The sequence below is a fragment of the Amblyomma mixtum genome, chromosome 4, assembly GCF_055824585.1.
Source record: "Amblyomma mixtum isolate Tamu chromosome 4, ASM5582458v1, whole genome shotgun sequence".
Taxonomy (NCBI): Eukaryota; Metazoa; Arthropoda; class Arachnida; order Ixodida; family Ixodidae; genus Amblyomma; species Amblyomma mixtum.
The window spans coordinates 143,013,525-143,020,644 of record NC_143015.1 but is presented as its reverse complement, the minus strand read 5'-3'; the positions used below and the strand labels follow the sequence as shown (position 1 = coordinate 143,020,644).

General features: G+C 42.5%; 1 long non-coding RNA gene across 1 annotated transcript; it reads right to left on the bottom strand.

Moving 5' to 3' along the window:
* Window positions 1-3,194: 3,194 nt before the first annotated feature.
* LOC149348548 (uncharacterized) lies at window positions 3,195-6,294 on the bottom strand. The gene is made up of 3 exons (XR_016292270.1): window positions 6,265-6,294; window positions 3,401-3,459; window positions 3,195-3,267 (listed from the first exon to the last, which is right to left on the bottom strand). It is a non-coding gene; the product is annotated as an uncharacterized LOC149348548 (long non-coding RNA).
* Between the last annotated feature and the right edge of the window lie 826 nt (window positions 6,295-7,120).

Here is a 7,120-nt window from a genome sequence, read left to right as displayed (position 1 = left end):
TAACGACTTGCCCATGCATGTTTCCTGCAAGATTAGAATGTTCGCTGATGATTGTGTCATTTACCGTACCATTAACAATCGTGATGATCAACACACCCTTCAGGCAGATCTTAATAGTGTATTAAACTGGTGCAATAATTGGTTGATGTCCCTTAATCCTACTAAATGCAAACTCATGTCTTTTTCTCGTCGTCGTAACCCTTATCGCTTTTATTACTCTGTTTCTAATACACCGATTGAGCTAACAGAATCGTATAAATATCTGGGAATCACCGTATCTCCTGATCTCTCATGGCGCGCTCATATTAGTAACATCATTTCAGCATCAAATAAAACACTAGGTTTCCTGAAGCGTCACCTCCGTCTTGCCCCACCTGAGGTAAAGCTGCTCGCGTACAAATCATTGGTAAGACCAAAATTAGAATATGCAAATGCCATCTGGAACCCACATCAAGTATATCTAATCACTGCATTGGAATCTGTTCAAAATCGTGCCGTCCGGTTCATTCATTCCTCATACTCGTACGACACCAGTGTTTCAGCTTTGAAAGTGAAATCCGGATTGCCACTACTTTCATTTCGTCGCCGCATCGCTAGCCTCGCTCTTTTTCACAAGTTTTTTATTCTTCCTTGAATCAAGCACCGTACATCACAGCCGCAGCACGCATATCTCACCGCACCAGTCATCCACTGCAAGTTGCACGCCCACCATCGCACACTACTACTTTTTCTGCATCGCTCTTTTCTCGAACAGCTTCAGACTGGAACGGCCTTCCCTATGACGTCGTCGTCATCGCTTCGCCATCTGTTTTTCAAGCGCGTGTAACAGATCATCTTCAATGTTAATCATTGCTGTTTTTTCACATTTCAAGTGTATTCCCACCCCTTATGTAACACCCCCTGAAAAGGGGGCCTTTAAGGAATAAAACTTAACTGAACTGAACTGATATGTGCAGCCTGTGTTGGGCGACGTTTATTCTGAAGAAAAAACAAAGCCGGAATAGGAATGAACGACAGCGCATAATAAGTGCGCATCGCAAAGGCTGTCGTTATCAAACTTTTATTCTGAAGGAAACAGCATATATCGCCTGTGAATATGGCGCACATTTCGTTACTTCAATATTGCATCCCGCACAGAACGTTTGCCAAGCTTGGTTGCATTTATTCTGAATAAATTTTCATCAAGTGCATACCGGAATGTTTGCAGCAGGAAAGTGCACTCCGCAAGCATTGACAGCGCTAGCACATCTTATCGATCAACAGGAAAATGGAGAAAAGCTAAGAAAAAAAAGTAAAAAGACAATTCAGTAAGGGGTAGGCAACCCTTTTCTTCCTTAAAAGGCAATAATGGTTTAAAGTTATCCGAAGTGCAAAGCATTCTAAGCATCGGTTTTCACATCATGCTACCATGGCATTTTGATGGCATAAAAGCCCGGAATGTACGAGCACAATCTGCGGCTGACATTAACTATTTCAAATATATCCAAGGTATCAAATGATCTCAAAGAGACAAATTCATAAATGCTTCGCATACATTATATTCCTGCTCTTCAAAACTACTGGCAATTAGCGTGCCTATAGCTCGAGAGACAAGAACGTATGACAACGATAGGTACTAGGGACGCCTTAAGTTTCAATAATGTAAGAAAACTTAGATAATAAGTTGAGGAAATAATCGTTGTTTAATTCTTTTTTTGGCTCCAAATGCAATCACCTGTGAGGAAGAATGGAGCAGCACTTCATTTGCGCCGAGGATGCCAATAGCCTCCGGAGAGGAAAGGATGGTAGCTAATTTGTGGAATATAACAGCCAACTGAAAACCTTGTTGGTCTACAAGAGCCGTAGAAGCAGTGTCCAACTTGGCATACCATGGCTTTACTGCCGAAGTTTTCATGGCGGTCTTTGCTGAAAGCCTAGAAGAAACAAAAACTATCTTGGTGAACCATTTATTTTGTGTCGTTGATGGCTACATCTCGCTGCTAGACGAGATTACGGCACATTTTATTCAGGCGGTGAGTGTGCCACTCAGAGCGTCAACTCTGTACTCGCGAAACTCACATTACGGGAAGTTGGAGAGCTTTTACTGTCGATTTTGCTACCGGTTGCCAGGAGGCATTTGTATTTAATTTATATAATCTAAATAGAGTGCACCTAAAAAGATAAGCATTAGTGAACCTTTCAGAAACTTTCACATCACGACTTTCATAATTCCATACATTCTCATATATATTATATGGAGTCAGAATAAAGCATATGGAGTTAATATGGGCAATATAAAAAGCCCGTATGGAAAGTTATGGACTCTATATGACGCCATGCGTGTCATACTGAAATTGTGCGGAAAATACATGGGAAGCTTAACGTATGGATTTTCATACTTAGAACGGAAACAGCGCGAAAATGGCAACCACAGAAGAGAAGACACAGACCTTGGTATCTTCTCTTGTGTGGTTGTTTTTTGCGCTCTTTTCATTCAAAATATGAATCACCAACCAGCCTAACTCCTGTTTTATTAAAATAGATTTTCATGTATTCTGTATACCTCATGGACTCCGCATTACCTTAATTCTGTACGATAGGCTCATATGAAGCGTTTCAGTAGGTAAGTTAAATTACTGAAATTAAATATCTGAGGTCGTATGGCTCATGCTCTAGATTCCATGGTAGAGTTCAGGCCTACATGTCTAAACTAAACGTATATTGTCACGTAGTGGTGACTGCAGTCCGGCGAACAGGAAAACAGCGAGAACGTCTTCGAAACGAAACTCTTTATTCGGGGTGACTTGCGCCCGCAAAGAACTGAATAACTCGGCTGCGGCGTAGCAACAAGCGTGCTCGGCGATCGTCGAACAGAATGACCGCCGCTGTCGGCCGTGCTCTCTTTAAAGCTGATAGCGAACCTTCGAGATAAAGCTTTAGTAGTTACTAGAACATTCTGGCACAAACCAGAATCGGCTCCGTCCGGATGCGATCAATCGAGATAATTCTAGGCGCGTCTTGCGTCACAAACGAAGCGATAAAGCGGCGTGCCGGTAGCCTTGAAACATGAACAAATTAACACAACAACCAAACGCTACAAAGATTCGCGGCAATATAATAGCTCTCGATGTAAAATTATTCAAATTTTAAGGTGGCATATATAGCTTTGCTCTGGTGTGCCTAAAATAAATTGCGAAAACTTGAAATTGATCTTACCTGCAAGCATAACTGGCCGTTTTGAATCCAATAGAATCGATTCCGGCATTCAAAGTAGCAAGAAGCAGCAATCTGTAAGATTATGCATGTTAAAAAAACGATCTAAAAGAGCCAATACCGGCAACGGAGCCGTTAGAGTGATATTTTTTTGAAGTTACTTGAGAGCGCTGGTTTTTATAGCTATGGTGAAATATTCTTCACTTACCCTCTGTCCTGCGGTGCTTAAGACTTTGTATCTACACCCGTGTTGGTCGTAGTAAATTCCTGCAAAGAATACGTCACTCAGTTCTCTTCGGGATTTTTTGTAGATTTTTGATTACTTCAAATTATTTACTCTTAAGGACTGACAATACCTGACGTTCACGTTTCGCATTGCTGCCTTTTTTACGTAGGGGAAGCAATGTACAGTCTTTGCCAAAAGTAACCGGCACAGGTGGTTTCTTTCTTAGCCGCGTAGCGAAGCACTCATGACAGTCCTTAAAGCTCTGATTCTGTGCAAAGAAAGGTGAGACCATATCCTTACGTCATGGCACCGTTCGGTCTTTAGGGCTGCTGTAAATGCTTCGTTATACGTTTGAGAAGCAAGAACCTGTTGCTCGGTTACTTTTGGCAGAGGGGGCACATGCTTTGCATGGTTTTCACCGTTCATTGCATACGTGCTTCGTTAGGATACATTTGACTCAGAACAAGCTGAAGTAAACATGTAAAATGATTTGTTTTGTTCTGGAAAAAACTTGTTATGATTGGTGGCAACAGTGATTACAGAGGGCAGAACGAAGTCAGAATTATTAGGCTTCGAGGCGCAGCTGGTTACATTTGCTGACAGCCGAGGGGTTTGTATGTACATCCGCCGCTTATGAAGGAGTTTCGCGCTTCTGTCTCAAGTGCTTGATGGTGCGAACTGCGTTTCTTCTCTGATAGGCAGAAGCTTTCCTGCTACTTGCTCAATGACTTGCTGAGGCGCGAAATGTTATAAAATAAAGGCCTTTTGCCTCACATGGAGCACAAAGAACACGCTGCATTTGACGCTATTTCGCAAAGGTACTTTGGGCTTTAAAGGCAAATAACATCTACATAGTCGGCATGACATGTGATCATTGCCCTTCGGTTTAGTGATTTTAAAGTGACACCTTGGCAACATTTGATTGGACCGTCTAAGAGCCATGTAGGGACGGCGTCATCAATGCACTCTCAGCTCGGTGTGAAGCATCCATTGGCGGAAATGCCTGAAGTTCCTCTGACCTGCCGAGTTTGTGATTTTGATGAACGCTCGGAAGATTACATGGTCGTACTTTGTACACGAATGTTCTCTATACTCGTTCGAAAGAAAAAAAAACTATGTCTCAGTGCTTGTAGAAAGCGTTATCGTCTGGTATAATATTGATATTGTAACGTGGCGGCCAGCCGAAGAATGAGGCGTGGTGAACCATGAAGAAGAGATGATTTAATGGCCGCTGGCCTAGCGCGAGCGCTCCGTCCCGCGCCACTGCCAGCTTCGTCTTCGTCACAATATTAATTGCGCTAGCTGAACAAGCATAAAATTATGGCCTCCTTTCAGTGCTTTTTTTAAGCATACTACGGCATCTGAGCTTTTCTATGAATTTTAAAACATGTCGCATAGATTGCTGCGAGAGACGAGTATAAAAAAGCAAATCCGTCCCTGTCCCGGCGTAATGAAACGAGAAAAAAGCAAGCCTACTGTAATTAGATAGCAACTCCAAAATGTTCACTAGCGACGGCTTACTAAAGGTATGAAATTTAAAAGTACTTAACATGTTCAGCTACCGATAGAGACTGAGCACAAATTCGATGGAGGCGAAATTCTAGAGGCCTGCGTACTTTGCGATGTCAGTACACGTTAAAGAACCGTAGGTGGTCGAAATTTCCGGAGCCTTCCACTTCGCCGTCCCTCATTGCCTCAGTCGTTTGTGGACGCGATACTCCCATAAACCATAAAAACGTAATAGGTGATTCGTACTCGTAAACTATCCATCATGCTAACAGCGGCACTGCACAGAAATATCCTCTGCAAATTCTCCTTAAGTAAATGAGTTCCACAACATGTAGTGGCTGCTTTGTACTGGCGTAGCTGCGTCAACGCAGAATTTTTTTTTTTAATGCATGCATCATTCGAGGACTTGTGACGGGAAATACTGACCATCGTGTATGGCCGCCCCGAGAGCACCGAGAAGGGAGAGGAGAGAGGAGAAAAAGCGAGCTAAGAAAAGCAGGCTTGGAGGTAGAGGAGGGGGGACGAGCAGGGAGGGCAGGACATGGCGGGAGTTACGGCCACACGTGGTTCCCGCGTGTCTGTCGCCGACGGAATGAATGATGCGCAAAGAGTGGCTGTATGGGGCAAGATAGATATATAAAGAGTTCCTTGATAAATTAACCTAGTGTGTGCCATGAATTCGCGTCACGCGCACACATCCGCTTAGGGTCGAGCCATCTACCGCACCAAAATTATCTCACTTAACTTGATAGGTGCACTATAGATAAGTTGTCTCTGGGACCTGCTTTAGTGACTCAAGTCGTTTCCAAGCGGTGATTAATAGGTGGTGCAGTATCCTCAAATATTTAAATTTTTCGGCATCCATAAATCAAGTTGTTCGTATTTTCGACTTTAAGAATAAGACTGCCATGTGTCATGTTTCGCCCAACTGCATCACTTGTGTTCTGTTTGCAACTAGTAGGATTAGTTTTGAGGTTGCCGCGCTACTTTTTAAAATTTTTTTTCAGATACTGTCATTCCAGCCTTATAGCTCGTTGAAAATAGCGGTAATAGCAATAGCGTTTCACTGAAAAACCAGTAACGATAAGGCACCTGAACAAGGTGTACTTCGGATATGATAACGAATATTTTTATTTATTTTTTTTTTGGTAAATACACGACTCTCTAGTAGTAGCTGTTAAGTCGACAGTAGCAGCATGCCGCAGTATAACTATACTACATTTCAGTTTTCCCAAAATATACGATTCTGTAGAGGTATAACTACACAGCCTGCAATGGTCATAGTGAAGCGATATTTGCTACCGCCTCAAGAATATATAGCTGTTCCTTAAACTTACCATAGGCTGTGGGATCTGGTCGGGGCGAAGCTGGTAGTGAAAAACGAAAGAAATACTTCTATTAGCGTCAGAATATCACAAATACGAAGCTTATCAAAACAGAGAAATAACCATAGTTGTTTCACCACTCAACAATCAGTTTCCGAATATTACACAGTTTTGGTATTATATGCGATGCAGATATATTTGGATCTCCGATTTCACTCATTCAAACGTTGCTAGTAGCCAGGGCGTGCGTTACTGGCGTTCAATAAAAGGAAGCGCATTTCTTAGTAAATTTCTCTTTTGGAGCGAACCTAATGCGGCCAGATTCGCACCGTGAAAATGCATATCTCCCCGCTATGACGCCAGTATGTAAGCCTAGAGACTTCAAAGTCTGCCCAAGCATTGAAATGAATGCAGTGCTTTATAGTTGTTCCTTATGCGTGAACTGGCTCAATTCTCGATGGGGCTTTCTTTTGGAGAGTAAATAAATACTGGTCATGTTGAATCACACGTCCATTGTTATTTTGTGCACTGTGCTAAATTTTCTTTTTGACTGATGGAGTGCATCCACGGATTTTGAGACAATATGTAGATGTCAGAAGGAATGTGCGCTTTGATATGGGAGCTTGCGTGATATAATAACACTACCAGAAATCTACATATCTACGAGTATTTATTTATTAATACTAAACGCGTTTTTTGGCAGGTGTATACCTACTCCGGTGCGCCCCCTTGTATCCTGGAATTATTTGACCCAGACATGCCTTTCCCATTCTGTTGCAGGAATATCCCCCAATGCTAGGCCAGTTACTTTCTGCAAGAGCTGCGCCGGCACATCCCATAATGGGAGCTCTATGAGCAATTTGGTTTT